General features: G+C 46.7%; 1 protein-coding gene across 1 annotated transcript in view; it reads left to right on the top strand.

Moving 5' to 3' along the window:
- The window catches only part of CACNA1E (calcium voltage-gated channel subunit alpha1 E), a 360,381-nt gene that overhangs the window by 53,539 nt on the left and 288,030 nt on the right, over positions 1 to 18,812 (top strand). The window lies entirely within an intron of this gene.

Genomic DNA, 18,812 nt, shown 5'->3' with positions numbered 1-18,812 from the left:
CAGCTGCATGGCGGCAGTGGGAGGCCCCATTAGTGGTGCTTCAGGTTAAGAACAGTTTCAGGTTAAGAACGGACCTCTGGAACGAATTAAGTTCTTAACCCGAGGTACCACTGTATAGCATGGCGAATGAAAAACGAAACATGGGTCAGAGATGGATAGACTGCAACCTTTTGTTGTGGGTTCCACCTGTCTCCTCTGAACAGTCAAAAAGGATGAACTCAGCCAAGTGTCTTCTGCAAGGTCATTGTATGGGGCTTTAGAAGCATATAAAGGAGGAATAGATGGTAGCCTGGAGCTTTGTATAAAGATGGCTTGGGTATTCTCAGCCTTGTATCAGCATCTCGCTTGGTAGGTTACAGGTTGTACAGGCCTGACCTAGAACGTTTGACAGCAGAGCGATGCTTTTTCGGAGCTCCTGTCTGACCGTGATATTTCTTGGTGGTTTAAACCTGGTGTTGTTGTTTTTTTACCATGATCCCTTGGCAAATGGACTGCAACAAGCCTTGGAGTGTGGGATAAAGGTAAAGGTAAAGGTACCCCTGCCCGTACGGGCCAGTCTTGACAGACTCTAGGGTTGTGCGCCCATCTCACTTAAGAGGCCGGGAGCCAGCGCTGTCCGCAGATACTTCCGGGTCACGTGGCCAGCGTGACAAAGCTGCTCTGGCGAACCGGCACCAAAGCAGCACACGGAAACGCCGTTTACTTTCCCGCTATAAAGTGGTACCTATTTATCTACTTGCACTTAGGGGTGCTTTCGAACTGCTAGGTGGGCAGGAGCTGGGACCGAACGATGGGAGCTCACCCCGCCGTGGGGATTCAAACCGCCGACCATGCGATCGGCAAGTCCTGGGCGCTGAGATTTTACCCACAGCGCCACCCGCGTCCCTTTGGAGTGTGGGATATTATGCATTTATTCAAATGTATCTATGAAATGCATATGTATATACAATAGATCAAGGACTCTGTATGGCATTTGCCTAGGGGGAGCTTTGATGACAGTGTTTTCAAGTGATGTTCTCCATTGCCCAATGAAAATGCAAGTGTGTAGGATGATACCCTTTGGAGAGAGAGAAATCCAGAGGGAACTAAGATTTTCAAGCATCAAGGCAGATTGTGGCTTGATAGGTAGATGGTTATCAGAGGTTTAAGAGCAGCTGGATCATTATTTAACATCTTGTTCTGAGGTAAGAGTAATGGAGCTAAAATGTATAAAGAGTATTCTTTCCTCGCCCCAGAAGAAGAATGAACTACAACGTACTGCTAAAGTTGCCTAGATTCATAATGCCAGAATTCGAGGCTCCACGGTGAAGCCGATTGGCAATAGTTTCAGGCCTGACATGCAATATGAAATTAAGCCACAGAATTCACTGCTACAAGATCCAGCAATGACCACAGGCTGAGTTGACACTTCAGAAAGGATTAGATGACTACATGGAATGTAGATGACCTACCTTCCTATCAGTAATATTTGCCATGATAGATGAGAAACAGTATGTCTCTAAATACCAGGTAAAAAGGTAAAGGACCCCTGACAGTTAAGTCCAGTTGCAGATAACTCTGGGGTTGTGCCGCTGATCTCGCTTTACTGGCCAAGGGAGCTGGCGTTTGTCCACAGACAGTTTTTCCGGGTCATGTGGCCAGCATGACTAAGCCGCTTCTGGCGAAACCAGAGCAGTGCATGGAAATGCCGTTTACCTTCCTGCCAGAGCAGTACCTATTTATCTACTTGCACTTTTTGGTGTGCTTTCAAACTGCTAGGTTGGCAGGAGCTGGGACTGAGCAACGGGAGCTCACCCTGTCGCGGGGATTCGAACCGTGACCTTCCGACTGGAAGCAAACTCCTGGATTAGATCTGGACCTGAATGAAGAAGGTGATGTACTTAATCCAGGAATGGGGATCCCGTATCTCTCCTGTATCGGTCCACTGCATTTCTGACCATTGGCTATGCCAGCTGTGAGGGATGAGCATTGAAGTCTGACAACATCTGGAGGACCACATTCTTCCCATCCTTGTTTAAAGGAATACAAGCATGGGACTTTACATTTTATTTGGGGTCTCATCACATTAAACTTGTCCCAAAGGTTCTTACCTTGTTATTCAAATAAGGAGGGGATGATGAAAAGGACAGAGATACCAAGAGTCTCTCGCTCTCATCCCTGGTGCATTAAAGCTGTAAGTAGCTGTAGAGGAAGCCAGAATCTTTCTCTGCCTGAAGTTCCACTTTGTAGCAGAAGCTGATATTCTGCTGGGCAACTTGTTTTCTTGGCAACTAGGGAAGCGGGCTTTCTTCTCTGCTGTTGAAATGCTTGGCTGAGGATGCTGCTGCTACAGTTTGTCTCTGTCCAGTTCCACGTTGCCTTCCCAATCCTTGTTAGAACCAGTCAACATTTTGGTTGACATCTGTCAGTCTCAGGAGAGAATGGAAGAGTGAGCCCATAGAGCCATTCTATTTGGGTGTTCATCACAGATGAACTGTGTAGGCATGAACATCTGGTAAATCAATCCAGAGTCCAAAGTGATGAGAAAATTTGATTAAATGGAGCGCGTACTTAAGCTGTTGAGCTCTTTCTGCTGCCCTCCAAGGGAATAGCAGAGAGAGGATGATCAGTGTCATACAGGCTGCAATCTCCAGGCCAGCAGGATATGACAATTTGGACTGACCCACCCCAGAATGCATCCATGCAGACTGGCCCCAACTTGGTTGCAGGCATTGCCAGAAGGAGATGTACAAGGTGCCAGCCAACTGTCTTAGGTAGTCCTCTCCAGATTTGTGTAGGGTTTACTTCTTAGCCTTTTCTTCCCCTGAAGCTGTCCCACAAGGCAGTGGGTATGGATTTTTCTTTGGGGTTTACTCCCGAAGCTTTTCTAATGGATGAGTGTAGTAGAGCTTTAGGACCAGAGCTTTTCTTCTCCTACCTTTCCTAGTTGATGAGCCCCATCTGTACCTCATTTCCTTCTACGGCATGTGCAGAAACCCCCTTCTTGACTGTTGGACCCACTATTGGTCTTGTCTGCTCAGCCCACCAGAACATGTCTTTGTATGCGGGGGAAGTCCCTAACTCACTGAAGGCTTAAGACCCATCACCTCCTTTAGTTGACCAGTCAAAGCCATTTCCCAGGGTGTGGCTGCTGTCACATGCTGAGAGCTTCTAGGAGCCGCTGGTGAGAGCTGAGTGCAGGAGGGAAGCATAGGAGCCATCTCCTGGAGGCGAGGTCCCTTTGGCCCCATCAATAAAATATTTGAGCCCCCTCCAAAAAGTTGATGGACATTGCGATTCAAATGGTGTGAGTGTGCTGCATCTCATGATTAACTATGCAGGGCTTGGCTTATCTCTCCCCCCCCCCCATATTCTATTCAAGTTGGCACCCCTGGTGGGGACCAAAGGTGGACTACCCTAGAAGGAACACAATGTACCCCACAACAGAGGTGCTACTCCTCCCCTATCACCCCAAATATGCCTTCTACCTTGCTTCAGTTGGGGGTGAGGGCCGCAGCAGTGGCAGGCTGCAGCATGGCACTAATCACAGCAGGAATGGGGTGAGATTGGGAAAGCATCCTGGCCACCCCACCCCCAGGCTGCCCTAGCCCTGCACATCCAGCACCACTGCTGCTCTGCTTCCTAAAAGCTGTTCTGGGCTTGAGCCTGTGTCCCTCTGTTCCTTGCCGCACACTGCCATTTCCAAAACAGCGCCTTCCGGTCCATACCACTTCAAAGTGCTAATTTCACACGAGGGAGGTGTTTTTGATGGCTGCTCCGCAGGTAGAAAATCCTCTCCTCCCACAAGAATCTGGAGCGCTTTTCAGTAGGGTTGCAAGACCTTGCCAGACTAGCTTTGGATAGTCAAAAGGAAGGTTATAAAGAGCTGCCAAGCTACACAATCCAGAAATTGTTCCATGGCTTTTACATGCACAGCTGAAATGAGAGACAGGGCGGCAGCAGACTCTCCCAGCCTTCTGTCTTTTCACCTGCCCTTCTCTGCCAGCTGTGGAGGAGAGCATCCCAGGCATGGCTTAACCCTGAGCTGATATGGAAGGCTTGGATTTAACCTTGTTGGGGTTCTTGCCTAATAAGCGCTCTTGGTGTCTTGTATGACTCCTTCCAGCCAAGCTGGTGCAAATGTATTTATCTGCTTTCTTTTGGACCACATCAGTGAGGCCATCATCTGGCCATCCCAGGAGGACCTCCAGACACACTGCCCAGGAGATGTCATTTTGTTGTGACTAAAGTATCAAAAGCAAAGTGGGAGGCAGCAGTTAAGAGTTACCAGTCTCTGCAACCACAGCAATTGCTCAGGTTCTCCAGCAATTTGACCTCACCCTCCAGAGGCATACTCCATTGTGTTTCTTGGGACAAACAGATGCCAATAATTGCTTTTATTTTTTAAGTGTCCTGTTTCCTGATCTGACCCTGAGCACGAGGCAAGAGGTGGGCTCAAAATGCACTTAATTCACTAATCTGGATCACTGCTGGGTAACTGCTAGCAGCAAGCAAAGAAAAAATAGATTTTGAGAAAACAAAGGTGTGACTGAAATTAGTATCTATAAAGTACTTCTCCCGGCTGGTGAGCCTACACGTAGCTAAGGTAATTTAAGGCTATTGGGGTGAGGTCTATAAACCAGAGCAGAACATATTTGCTTTGGTTCTTCTGCTGCCTTATATTGGAGTGAAGACTGCAATGCTAAACGCAAATGGCCCTTTTCCTCAGCCTCTCTGGGAAACTGCCAGAACCAACCACTGATAATGGCCTTGTCCCTTCTGTGCAAGGAGGCTGGGTCTATGAGCTGCCCATCATTTAATTACCCACATCCTTCCCCTTTAGTGGAAACCATTTTAATTTCCCACAGTATCCTGGGAGCAACAGTACATTGGAGCCATTATCGTGGCTTACCTTGGCAGATCCTCAAACTTAGAAGTTTGGCGAAGCTCTCCCCTAGTTGCACTCACTTTGACCAACTGCGGCCGAGAGGCAATGAAAGCATTCATCCCAGTGCCATGAAATGCGCCGCCTGCTCATTACTGCAGATCCAGCCGCTGTTACAGGAATAGCATCAGGGGCAGTCAAAAAGTTGGCAATCCTGCTATTTCAATAGCCAGCTCTGGTGCTGAGTTTTAAAGCCCATGAACTCAAAATGGGGGTAAGGTAAAGGTAAAGGGACCCCTGACCATTAGGTCCAGTCATGGCCGACTCTGGGTTTGTGGCGTTCATCTCGCTTTATTAGTCGAGGGAGCTGGCATACAGCTTCCAGGTCATGTGGCCAGCATGACTAAGCCACTTCTGGCGAACCAGAGCAGCGCACAGAAATGCTGTTTACCTTCCCGCCGAAGTGGTACCTATTTATCTACTTGCACTTTGATGTGCTTTCGAACTGCTAGGTTGGCAGGAGCTGGGACCGAGCAACGGGAGCTCACCCCATCGCGGGGATTCGAACCGCTGACCTTCTGATCGGCAAGTCCTTGGCTCTGTGGTTTAACCCACAGCGCCACCCACGTCCCCAAAATGGGAGTACACTGGTATCTCGGGTTAAGTACTTAATTAGTTCCGGAGGTCCGTACTTAACCTGAAACTGTTCTTAACCTGAAGCACCACTTTAGCTAATGGGGCCTCCTGCTGCTACGATTTCTGTTCTTATCCTGAAGCAATATTTCTGGGTTAGCGGAGTCTGTAACCTGAAGCATCTGTAACCTGAAGCGTATGTAACCCGAGGTACCACTGTATTGAGGCTATAAAGGGAGGCATCATTATGCTCAGTGGGAACCCCAAGGCTTGCAAAAGAAGAAAAATATATATATGAGAACCAGTGCTTTTTTCTGGGGGCACTCAAGGGTACGCAATACTGGCAATTTCTTTTCTAGAAGAAAAGCAGTGGCTGGGGGTGGGGGTGGGGAGAGAAACTAAGATGGTCCCCCCTCTCCCCACAGCACATAGAGAACTGAGCATGCTGGATGTCTGTGGAGAGGTGGGGGGTGGAGGAGGAATGGAATATACGAAAAGAAGGTGTGCCTGGCTGGGTGAACAGTAGCACTGAGTACTGCAACATTTTGTTCCTGATCCCACTCATTATTATTATCTGGCTAGATTCCAGTGCTGATTTAATCTAATCAATTACATATTTTTATCAGTAGCTCTCCGTTCTGAAGGGAGCTTGCAGCATCTCGCTGCTTATACATCAGCAAAGTATATAGACACAGATGTTGAAATGGTCGAATTGAATCAGGCAGGGCCCACAGCAGCTCCTTGTCCAGAGCTTCCTTCCAGCTACTTGGGCATATTGCAAATGGGTGCTATCAGAACCATAAATCCTTCTCAGCAATCTCATTGTATTAGCAACAGGCTCTGGCCCAGCTCTTACGTTCTACTTTCCTTCAGTCAGCTCTTTTACTCATGTATATTATCTTCATGAAATGGGCCACTTTTATTTTTTTGCTGCTGCTGCAATTGTCAGCAGTGGCAGTTGTGTTGGCAGACTGGCCACCGTTTTGAATCCTCCATTGTGGCCCAGGCCTAGTTTCTTTCCAGGGTCAGTTGGGGTGGGTAGATGGCAACCATCTGGAAAAAAATGGTGGATAATACTTGGCAAAACGTTTTTGTGAGGTGAGGAGCGCAAGAAAAATAAACTTTGCAGAAAAATTATCAGATGTCTCCTGAAAAATTTTGGCTCAACTTTCTAAGCCTTGCCCAAGATATAGTCTGCCAAGGTGAATGCAGCCCACCAGCCACATCTAGGATTGCCAACTTTGGCAGTAAGATGCCTGTCCTTAAATATCTTGATGCAATGGGAGATGAGAGAGCATCTTGCGTCTCCTGATATTTGCTACCTCGGTCCTGTTGTCTGTTTCCCCTTCATCTGCTTCCATGGTGAGCATCCAGCGAGGCTCCAGGTGTGCCGTGCAGAAAGTTAGGGAGGGTGCCAGACAACTGAAGGGGAGAGAAATTGGGTGAGAGGATCCACTGCTTCCTTGTATCCGGCCATTGCAGGTGATTTAAGCATGGTCCTCACGGTGATGGTGAACCCATGTCTGGAGCGTAACAGTTCTCGTTGCAGTTGGGTGGTGGTCACTTGACTCAGTGCTCTTCCATTAAACCCCCCCCCCACAAACCTTGTGGGAAACTGATATATCAGCACTGTTGGCAGTGTGGGGGTAGCAATTTCGGTTCTATGGGGTCAGGCTCGCTGGGGAGTAGAGGTTCTCTCCCTGCCCCCCCCCCCCGCCTCCCCTTGAGCCTGATGCAGTTTATATCATTTTCTGCAGGAATGCCAGTCTTTTCTCCACTGATCAGCAAGTGGGGCTGCTTGGCGCTTGATTGGCGCCAAGTTAAGGGCCCCCTTGGACTCCTGAGGGGTGGGTTGCCCACTGTCAGGAGTCCAGTCCCCGGTTTGATAACACAGTGAGTGTAGTTAATTAGAAAGGATGAATTATTGGCAGGAGTTGGGACTGAGCAATGGGAGCTCACCCTGTCGCGGGGATTCGAACCTCCGACCTTCTGATCAGCAAGCCGAAGAGGTTCAGTGGTTTAGACCACAGCGGTGGCACGGTGCATGTGGTCTTTCATTGAAGCTGGAGAGAAGGGCAGGTGTGGTTTCTTCCTCCCTCCTGCACATTTGGTCCTTGGTCAAGTCATTGTGTCTCTCCCTGTATGGCTGGCACCCCTGGAGTCCTGCCTGTTGTAACTGGGGTGGACAGCAGAGCCGTAGCTACAGGGGGGATTGCCAGGTGAAGCCTCCAGAGACTCCCAGCCTGAGTGTGTGTGTACGCAAATGCACATGGGGTGTGTGTGTGCCAAACTGGGTCTTTGAACCAGGTGAAATAAAGCCCAGTTTTGCCCCAGAGCCGGACAGACAGGAGGGCAGATGGAGGAAGGGGAAGGGAGGTGACAGGAGTCACCGCTCCCTTTTCTCCTACTCTTCTAGGAGATTCTGTGGCACATGCCTGGCTCTGGGGTTGTGAGATGGCAACCCTGTTGATCCTTTGGTTGGCCAGATGGAAAAAAGAGGACCGAGCTACTGTACTGTTCATTTAACAGTTGTGTTAAAGAGAGAATTTCAGCAAGGGTTGTGGTTTGTTGCTTCTGCTTGGACTCCTGTTGCACTTTTGCGGGAAAGTGCAACAGGAGTGATCTGGCAGTGTACGCCAGCAGACTGCTTGTTCGATAATAAACTGTGGTTTACGGCTTACTGGGTTGTGGGAAAGTGGCCATCAAATGAGTATTTGGTTTAAAAAAGGTAGGCAGTGAATCAGCTAAAATGTCCATAATTGGTTGACATGGATGTTGGCAAACTGGATTTTTTAAAAGGCAAAATAATATTAGAATTGGAGCTGTGATGCACAAGGGAAAATGTGTTTTAATGCTAAGGAACTTGGCAAAGTCTTCTTTTATATGATGGATTTTTATTTTATGGATGTATGTTAAGTATTAGTTTATTAATACGACTGACTAATACAAGTTTGTAATTGCCTTTGGCTAGAGCAATACACTTATGAACTTGAAACTATAATTGGTTGACAGCCCTGGTTGCAATCTATTTTACCCAGAATTTGCCAGGTTTTCTAAGGCTCAGGGAGTGGTGCCTAGTAGGTATGCAAGGAAGAGTGGCTGGCAGCTTGGTGGCAGGGGTGGGGCATGATGGTGTCTGGTGAGGGAGAGGAGAGAGTGTGGCACCTTGGGTGGGGAGAACCTGCTTCTGCGAAGTTCTAAAGGATGGAACTGGATTGACTTGGGGGAAGGAGGAAGCAGATGACAGAAGCTGTCAAGCCAAGCAGGAAAATAGCCTGACCCATTGTCCTAAGAATTCATTGTGTTCCGGTGGCACGGCAGTAGCAGGAATCCCCATTAGCTAAAGTGGTGCTTCAGGTTAAGAACAGTTTCAAGTTAAGAACGAACCTCCGGAAAAAATTAAGTACTTAACCCGAGGTACCACTGTATAGTGTTGTTGTTGTTTAGTCGTTTAGTCATGTCCGACTCTTCGTGACCCCATGGACCAGAGCGTGCCAGGCACTCCTGTCTTCCACTGCCTCCCGCAGTTTGGTCAAACTCATGCAGGTAGCTTCGAGAACACTGTCCAACCTTCTCGTCCTCTGTCGTCCCCTTCTCCTTGTGCCCTCCATCTTTTCCAACATCAGGGTCTTTTCTCTTCTCATGAGGTGGCCAAAGTATTGGAGCCTCAGCTTCAGGATCTGTCCTTTCAGTGAGCACTCAGGGCTGATTTCCTTCAGAATGGAGAGGTTTGATCTTCTTGCAGTCCATGGGCCTCTCAAGAGTCTCCTCCAGCACCAGAATTCAAAAGCATCAATTCTTCGGCGATCAGCCTTCTTTATGGTCCAGCTCTCACTTCCATACATCACTACTGGGAAAGCCATAGCTTTAACTATACGGACCTTTGTCAGCAAGGTGATGTCTCTGCTTTTTAAGATGCTGTCTAGGTTTGTCATTGCTTTTCTCCCAAGAAGCAGGAGTCTTTTAAATTTTTGTGACTGCTGTCACCATCTGCAATGATCATGGAGCCCTATTTCTTCCCCTTCTATTTGCCAGGAGGTGATGGGGCTAGTGGGCCATGAACAGGCATATATACAGTGGTACCTTGGGTTAAGAACTTAATTCGTTCCAGAGGTCCATTCCTAACCTGAAACTGTTCTTAACCTGAGGTACCACTTTAGCTAATGGGGCCTTCTGCTGCTGCCACACGATTTCTGTTCTCATCCTGAAGCAGAGTTCTTAACCTGAGGTACTATTTCTGGGTTAGCGGAGTCTGTAACCTGAAGTGTCTGTAGCCTGAAGCATTTGTAACCCGAGGTACCAATATATATATATATTCCATTTAATAATATAAATTCACATCATTATTATCCGGTCTACCTCACTGGCTCTTTAGAGCCTATCACCCTATCAACATCCTTATCACCCTATCAATATCACCCTATCAACATCCTTCCCTCCCGCCTCATGGCTTTCAAAATTAACCTTTGTATCATTGCATTTGGTACGTTTTCCAATTCTAATTACACTCATTACAAAATAACTCAAAATTTCAATAAATATAGAAAGGTAGAAAATTTCTCATTACAAGTCTTCAGACAGCCCTGCTAGTGATGTTAATTGCTTACAATAATCTTTCAGATATCGTATAAATTTACTCCAATCTTTTTGGAAATCTTGATCACATTGGTTTCTGATTTTTCCAGTCAGCTTCACCAATTCCGTAAACTCCATCATCTTCATCTGCCACTCTTCTTTCATTGGTACTTCTTGTTGTTTCCATTTTGGGGCTAAAAAAATTCTTGCCACAGTCGTTGCATACATAAGCAGTCTTTTATCTTCCCTTGGTCTCTCTTCGCCCACTATGCCCAATAAAAAGGCTTCCGGTTTTTCAACAAAAGTATTTTTAAAACATTTTCTTTAACTCATTATGGTCTATAATGAGTTAAAGAAAATGCTTAGATTATTTATTAACCACATTTTATTAAAAGATTCCAGGCAGTGTGCAAAAGTGAGAATATAATTAATTCTCAGATCTAATAAATAAAATAAAATATAAATGCAATTTAAAACCAGCAAGTAAGTATTGGAACAAAATTTTAAAAAATAAGAAAAAAACAAAAACAGAATAGAGCACAGTTCCAAAAATAGGTACAAGTAGGAACGGCAACAAACTGCCAGAGTGTGAAGTGCTTCTACTCAGGGTTCATTCCCTCAGCCTCATTTTTCTGCAATATTCCTTATTTCCTGCAATAGAGTCTAGTATTCTGTGATCAGTGAGCATGCTCAGTCCTTATTGGACTATATCCGGGTTCCTCCTCCTTTAGTCGGAAGGTTTCCTATTCTTCCCCACCTGCCTCTTCTACATGGATGGTGCTATATGCTGTGTTAAAAGCGGGGAAATAAAGGACGTTGATAAAATTGAATTTCAAGGAAGAAACATTAACGCTGAGTGCCTCTTTGCCTGCTCTGCCTTCACTTCTAAGTTAGGCAAGTGCATCTCTTACCCGGAGGGCTCATCTGACAGAAAGCAACGCTAGTGAAGTCATTGTTTTTCTCCTTTTAAGCCAGTGTTAGTTGCTTACAGGTTCTTTGGGAAATGGAGAAGAGGAAAATGAAACAAAAATATAAATAGGCCAGTGGCTCTAGTTCAAATGATTTTGTTTTCCATGTGTTTTGGGGAAGTTGAAATTTTTGCTGATTATGTTTACCAGGTTAAATACTTAAAAATGGAAAGTGTAATGCTGGTGGTCGACAAAAGAGGTTTAAATACTGTCTCAAAAGAGGTTTAAAAATGTAGTATAAACACCAACAACTGGGAAACACTGGCCTGCGAGGGCTCCAGTCGGAGAACAGCCTTTACCAAAGGTGTTGTGGACTTTGAAGACGCTCAAACTCAGAACGAAAGGGAGAAATGTGCTAAGAGGAGGGCACGCTTGGCAAACCCTCACCGTGATCAACTCCCACCAATGTCCCCACTGTGGAAGGACGTGTGGATCCAGAATTGGCCTCCACAGTCACTTACGGACTCATTGTTAAAACCGTGTTTATGGAAGACAATCTTACTCTGCAGGGCCTGTAAGACAGAGTTGTTCCGCCTGGCTTTTGCCTTGGAATTAACTTGATCCCCTCCCCCTCTTTCCTTTCTCCTTCTGTGATGGAACTCCTACTTGGGGACTTCCCTGGCTTTTTTCTGGCCCATGTAGGACCAGTCTGGATAGTTAGCCTTGGTGCAGACTTGACGTTTTCATCCCCCCAAAAGTTTTTGAGTTTCTGCTGAAATGAGGCTGCATTTTAATGTTGCATTTTAATCTTGTTTTTTAAGTTGTACTTCAATCAATTGTTTTATATCTGGTGTTAGCCGCCCTGAGCCCGGTCTTGGCTGGGGAGGGCGGGGTATAAATAAAAATTATTATTATTATTATTATTATTATTATTATTACTCGGCTACGAGTGATCACCAAAGAAAGAAAAAGAAATACGTATACCAAGAATGCCAGCAGTTAGTTTAGATCATCTTGCATGGGATAGAGAAGTCTTCTGGGAAAATACTTGGATAACTGGATGACTTTAACTAATGCACTATCTTTAGTGCAAAGTTGAGTCAGGTCAGATCTTGGGGTGCCCCTATAACTACAGCAGGCTCACTCCTGAGAGCCAGTGCGGTGTAGTGGTTAAGAGCAGTAGTCTCGTAATCTGGGGAACCAGGTTCATGTCTCCGCTCCTCCACCTGCAGCTGCTGGGTGACCTTAGGCCAGTCACACTTCTCTGAAGTCTCTCAGCCCCACTCACCTCACAGAGTGTTTGTTGTGGGGGAGGAAAGGAAAGGAGAATGTTAGCCACTTTGAGACTCCTTAGGGCAGTGATAAAGCAGGATATCAAATCCAAACTCTTCTTCTTCTCTTCTTCCTGCAAATAGCTGGTTCATGCAGGTCGTCCACATAATAGGTAACAGGATAACACGCCATCTGTCTTGTGTGATCTAGTTGAGATTCCTGCTTTGCAGGGGGTTGGACTAGATGACCCCTGGGGTCCCTTCCAACTCAATAATTCTGTGACACATAGTCACCTTTGACAATGCACTATTAACAGGATGGCAAGGCTCAGGTCAGTTTTGACCCTGTCATTACAGATGCGTCTGCTGCGCAGTGGGAATATAAACAGTCAGGGCTGGCCCCCTGAAAAGTGATGTGCCAACGTTCATATTGCTTTCATTGAGGGCGGGAGGGAGAGGGGAAACAGCACACTGTGGACTTGCTGCCACTGCTACTTAGCAAGTAATGCAGGGCAGTGAGAAAATGTTCAGCCTTGAATCACCCATAATGACCGTCATCTTCTCTGATGCCGGAAAACGGGTTGATCTTTGTTTCAAGCCTGTATTATGACAATCAAAAATGCTGGTTTGCGCAGACAAAGCAGGCTGCTTGAGTGATGGCCTTTCCTCCCAGTTAATATCATGAACCGACTACATGTTGTATTGTGGGACGCGGGTGGCGCTGTGGGTTAAACCACAGAGCCTAGGACTTGCCGATCAGAAGGTCGGCGGTTTGAATCCCTGTGACAGGGTGAGCTCCCATTGCTCGGCCCCTGCTCCTGCCAACCTAGCAGTTCAAAAGGATGTCAAACGGCAAGTAGATAAATAGGTACCGCTCCAGCGGGAAGGTAAACAGTGTTTCCATGCACTGCTCTGGTTTGCCAGAAGCGGCTTAGTCATGCTGGCCACATGACCCAGAAGCTGTACACCAGCTCCCTTGGCCAATAAAGTGAGATGAGCGCCGCAACCCCGGAGTCGGCCACGACTGGACCTAATGGTCAGGGGTCCCTTTACCTTTACATGTTGTATTGGTATGATGTATTCCTTCTCTGCTCTCAAGCGGCTTTTCCTAGCCTCCTATTCAGCACCCTCTTGGTTTTGATCACTAAATTAAATAAACCCTCCAGTTTTGCTTTCGGGTATACCTTCTGCAAGAACATATACAGTGGTACCTCGGGTTACATACGCTTCAGGTCACATACGCTTCAGGTTACAGACTCCGCTAACCCAGAAATAGTACCTTGGGTTAAGAACTTTGCTTCAGTATGAGAACAGAAATCACACAGTGCCGGTGCAGCAGCAGCGGGAGAAGGCCCCATTAGCTAAAGTGCTATCTTAGGTTAAGAACAGTTTCCGGTTAAGAATGGACCTCCAGAATGAATTAAGTACTTAACCTGAAGTACCACTGTATTGGCTTCGTTCACTTTCACTGGCATGGCTTCCCCAAGAAACCCAGGAATTGTAGTTTGGTGAAGTGCAATGGGTTTTCTCATGGAGATCCCCAACCCCATTCCAGACCACCAGTTTCTGGGATTTCCTGTAGGACAGGCTCACTCAACCTCGGCCCTCCAGATGTTTTTGGCCCACAACTCCCATGATCCCTAGCTAGCAGGACCAGTGGTCAGGGATGATGGGAATTGTAGTCTCAAAACATCTGGAGAGCCGAGGTTGAGAAAGCCAGCTGCAGGACAAGTTTAAAGATTGCAGTGTCTTGTTTATGCTCTGGTACCATGTATCAGCCAGAGAACAAGGGCTGCCAGTTTGTCTGTATTTGTGTGGGTTTTGCTTTATTACAGTCTAATGTAAGCTAAGCCACCTTGAGGAGACCAGGGTTCAAATCCCCACTCAGCCATGAAGTTCACTGGGTGACCTTGGGCCAAGGGTTGTTGCAAGGTTAATATGGGGAGGGGGAACCATGTTAGCAACCTTGAAGGGAGGGTGGAATACACACACACACACACACATATATATATATATATATATTATTATGCAAAAGAACAAATATACTGTGTGTGAGTGTGTGGTAGCTGCCTTAGATCAGGCATAGGCAAACTCGGCCCTCCAGATGTTTTGAGACAACAATTCCCATCATCCCTGACCACTGGTCCTGTTAGCTAGGGATGATGGGAGTTGTAGTCCCAAAACATCTGGACAGCCGAGTTTGCCTATGCCTGCCTTAGATGGTAGTTGGGGGGCATTCAAATAAAACATTACTTTGGTTTTTACATCCAGAGTTCCATGCATCTTAGGATGGTGGCAAACATCTGCCATCAAATAGGCGATTTGATGTGGTCCCACGAAAGCCTGTCAGATTTCCCCTTGTGTCACCAGCACTTCACAGTCAATGGTTTTGAAAGCCACAAAAAAAATATGCAATTGGAACAAGCGAGTGCAACAGGTTCTATTTGTCACCAGCTGGAGGTTGTTGGCAGGGTTCATAAGTCCTGTCTCTTCAGCAATTGAGTCACAGACTTATTTTGGTTCTGGTGCACAGAGGCATTGAGGACCTGCCTCTCTAGCAAGAAGAGGGGATTTAGCTTTCTTAGTTTCCCATTGTTTCTGAAGCCTCATGATTCTCTGCCCCCAAATTATATTGTGACTAAGATTCTATTCTTCTGCTTCCCATCACCAGGTGTGTGGTTTTTATTTTTTTTCGGGAGGGGGTTGGTTCGCAGGAGGAAGTAATCCTAATCTAGCTGTGTCCGATTGTTACTTATAAATTCATGACAATAGTGTTTTGATTGCCAAGAGTTTTTGAAGGTAATGGAGGATTGGGGGGATTTTTCTGGTTTGATTGATTTATGGGTGTGCAGTACAGTACACTCTCAATTTACGTGGGGATTACGTTCTAGGCATCACGCCTAAAGCCAAAATCGTTTATGGTCAAAGGACACTGGGTTCAATGGTAGGTGGGATCGCCAAAGCCATTTTTCCTGCTCCCTTTTTATTTTTTATTCGAATTGAATGCACACAAGTTAAATGCACGTAACTTGCAGGCTTGCTGTCTTCATTCTGCTGGGCAATCAGCCAGACATAGCCAGTGAGAATTATTCCTTCATACATTGGACTTGTTAAATGCTGGTGCTAGGAATCAAGGGATCTGGGCCCTGTGTTTCTATCCGCTTTTAATAATTAGGAAGTCAACGTTTCCCCTTCCCAAAACTTTACTGAAAGAATAATTATATTATGATTTTTACGCGGTCCAAAATCAGAAGGTTGTAGTAGACTGACTGTCAAATCCATCTACCTTCTGTGATTTGCACCCGTAGTAGCAGGGGGGCTGGGGTGTAACCAGAAGCCCCAACAGCCTTTTTTTAAAGCAGTTTTGGAAGGTAGGATTTTAAAAGCAGTAATTGGGGCGGACCTTTTTCGGTAAGCCTCAATTAATGTTGAGGCAGGACTTCTATCATGGGTCAGCATTGCCAGATTATCAATCTGGGAGCCACACATTTTTTAAATGCTTGATTTTTTTTGGCTCAGTGATCTTCCATATGGCTGAGAGGTGTAGATTGCAACCTTGCCCTCCTTCTCTGCCTCTCAATCTCCCTCGTCCCATTCTCCTGCTTCTACTTCTTGACTTCTCTCTGCCACAGTCTCTCCCAACTCACTAAACCCTGTTACCACTTCAGCTTGCAACACCTTCTCTTCCCAGTCTTCTCCCTCTTCTCCATCTGACTACCCATTGTTGTGCCTGTCAGGAGTTCAGCCTACACTCAAGTAGGACCCTGGCAGAGACACATGCCCGTCTGCCATATTCCCTCCCTCCTGGTCGATCTTTTGGGAGCTTCATAAGCTTTCTTCTGCCTGAACATCACAGTGACCGATGCCAACAGACATTGGCACACTTAGAGATCCACAGAGTTTCCGCACCTTGCGTGAAAGACCTCAGCAACTCAGCATTTTGGCTAATCTACTTTATTTACATATAAACACACACGGAGCACTGCAACATGGCTCCCTCTCTCTCTAGCATCCGACAGTAAAGAGAAAAAGAACAACAGACAATAGTCCCACTTCACGGAACACAGTAACACAAACATCCTGTCTCCGTCACTTCCCGCTCTGTGGAGTCAAAACATACACCGTCATGTGAAAGACAAAAATGCCATGACTACAATCAAAGATTAGGAATTCTAACAGTGCCATCACCACCACGGGTTCTGTGCCTTCTTCCCTTGGTGTTTCCCTAGCTATTCCTTCCACCATTCCTCTGTGTCCAACCAGTCCATGGCCACATGAGACCTCTGGATTGACCAGAACTTGTATGAATAGCAGTGGCTTTGCCTTCTGTCTTTGGCTGCCTGGTCGATAAAGCAGTACTTTCTGCCTGCTACACTTCAGTTCCCAAATGCCCTCTCCAGCTCTTGCAAATTGCCTTGGTGCAATGCACTCTATGTGGGGCTACCTTTGAAGGTGACCCGGAAACTACAACTAATCCAGAATGCAGCAGCTAGACTGGTGACTAGGAGTGGCCGCCAAGACCACATATCACCAGTCTTGAAAGACCTACATTGTGTCCCAGTACATTTCCGAGCACAATTCAAAGTGCTGGTGCTGACCTTTTAAAGCCCTAAATGGCCTCGGTCCAGTGTCTCCACCCCCATCGTTCTGCCCGGACGCTGATGTCCAGCACCAAGGGCCTTCTGGCGGTCCCTCACTGCGAGAAGCCAAGTTACAGGGAACCAGTCAGAGGGCCTTCTTGGTAGTGGCACCCGCCCTGTGGAATGCCCTCCCACCAGATGTCAAAGAGAAGAACAACTACCAGACATTTAGAAGACATCTGAAGGCAGCCCTCTTTAGGGAAGCTTTTAATGTTTAACAGACCACTGTATTTTAATACTTTGTTTGAAGCAGCCCGAGTGGCTGGGGAAACCCAGCCAGATGAGCGGGGTATAAATAATAATAAATTCTATTCTATTCTTGGTGACCCTAGGCTGGAGGAGAACACACTCCCTAGCTTGAGATGTGAGTATGGCTGTTGAGGGCTCCAGTGTGGTCCTTAGAGATGTCCATGGTGCTGAGCACCTCACACATGGTCCCCTTGGTGCTGAGAGTGCCTTCTCTCTCCCTCTCTCCTAATATTTTGCTGGTGTGTATCCAGACACCTGTACTGCTGTGAACATGCTATGTCTGCTGTACATGTCTGCCATTGTACTGAATGAGTGCCAACAGGGAATGCCCAGTACAGGAAACAAATCTGAACTGGCATAGTCTTGAAGATTGTTGAAGTGTTGTGTTGACCGTGTTACAAGAGGAGGGGTGGAAATTAAAATATGAGCAAGATTGGACTTGGGGTGGACGGGGAATGAGCCCTAATGCAGACTTACGGAAGGAGCGGAAGGGTTGGAGGAGGTCAGAAGCTGCCCCTTTGGACTTGAAGCATTAATTGTTTGAGAAATTGGTTCATCCTTGCGTTAATGACCTTGGCAACTCTTTAAAGCCACTTTAAAGTCAATCTCCTCCTACGCAGCCAGTCAGGAGTGGAACTCTGCAGCAGGTAATATTAATAACAGCAACAATAATAATCATATTTTGCAGCTTTCTAAAGCACTTTTCACAGAGACAACTTCCCTTCCTGCCCACCCTCAAGCAACAATTGAGCTGCCAAGAGCAGAAGGTGACAGATTAGTCTTTTCAGTTGCCCATGTTGGAGCACTTAGTTTAATGCAAAAAACCCCCCACCACCCTCTTGCATGCCATCAGCATGGGCTGAATGTGACTGCAGACTGGTGCTGTTCTTCACATGGCAATGAGCCAGGTCTGACTCGCTGCTTTTTATGTCACAGAATGGCTTAGAGAGATTGATGCAGTTGCCCTGGGGCCACGACAAACGGAGATTATTATGCACCTTTTCTGAAAAAAAATCTTTTAAGAATGCAGTCTAGATCTTTGCTAAAACTCATTCCCTGATGTTTTATTCCACCCTATCTCCTAGGATTTCTAGGCTGAATGCTTGGAATTACCCTATTTTATCCTCACAACAATTCTGTGAACTTTGGGGCTGAGTAAGGATTTGAACTCGGGTGGCGCTGTGGGTTAGCCACAGCGCCTAGGACTTGCCGATCAGAAGGTCGGCGGTTCGAATCCCTGTGATGGGGTGAGCTCCTGTTGCTTGGTCCCAGCTCCTGCCAACCTAGCAGTTCGAAAGCACATCAAAGTACAAGTAAATAAATAGGTACCGCTCAGCCGGGAAGGTAAACAGCGTTTCCGTGCGCTGCTCTGGTTCGCCAGAAGCAGCCTAGTCATGCTGGCTACATGACCCGGAAGCTGTACGCCGGCTCCCTCGGCCAATAAAGCGAGATGAGCACCGCAACCCCAGAGTTGTTCATGACTGGACCTAATGGTCAGGGGTCCCTTTACCTTTACCTTTAAGGATTTGAACCTGGGTGCTTCCACTTTTTCCTGCTGGACGACGCTGGCTTTCCAGCAGAATGTGGAACTGCTGAGGTTGCTTGTATCAGTAGAGAGAGAGACAACTGTCAATAAACTCGGCTCTTTCCTCCTTCACTCCTGTCACTTCCA

The sequence above is a fragment of the Podarcis gaigeae genome (genome assembly GCF_964106915.1).
Source record: "Podarcis gaigeae genome assembly, chromosome: 6".
NCBI lineage: Eukaryota > Metazoa > Chordata > Lepidosauria > Squamata > Lacertidae > Podarcis > Podarcis gaigeae.
Note: the sequence above shows the minus strand (reverse complement) of the source record. Positions and strands in the feature narration are given on the sequence as shown.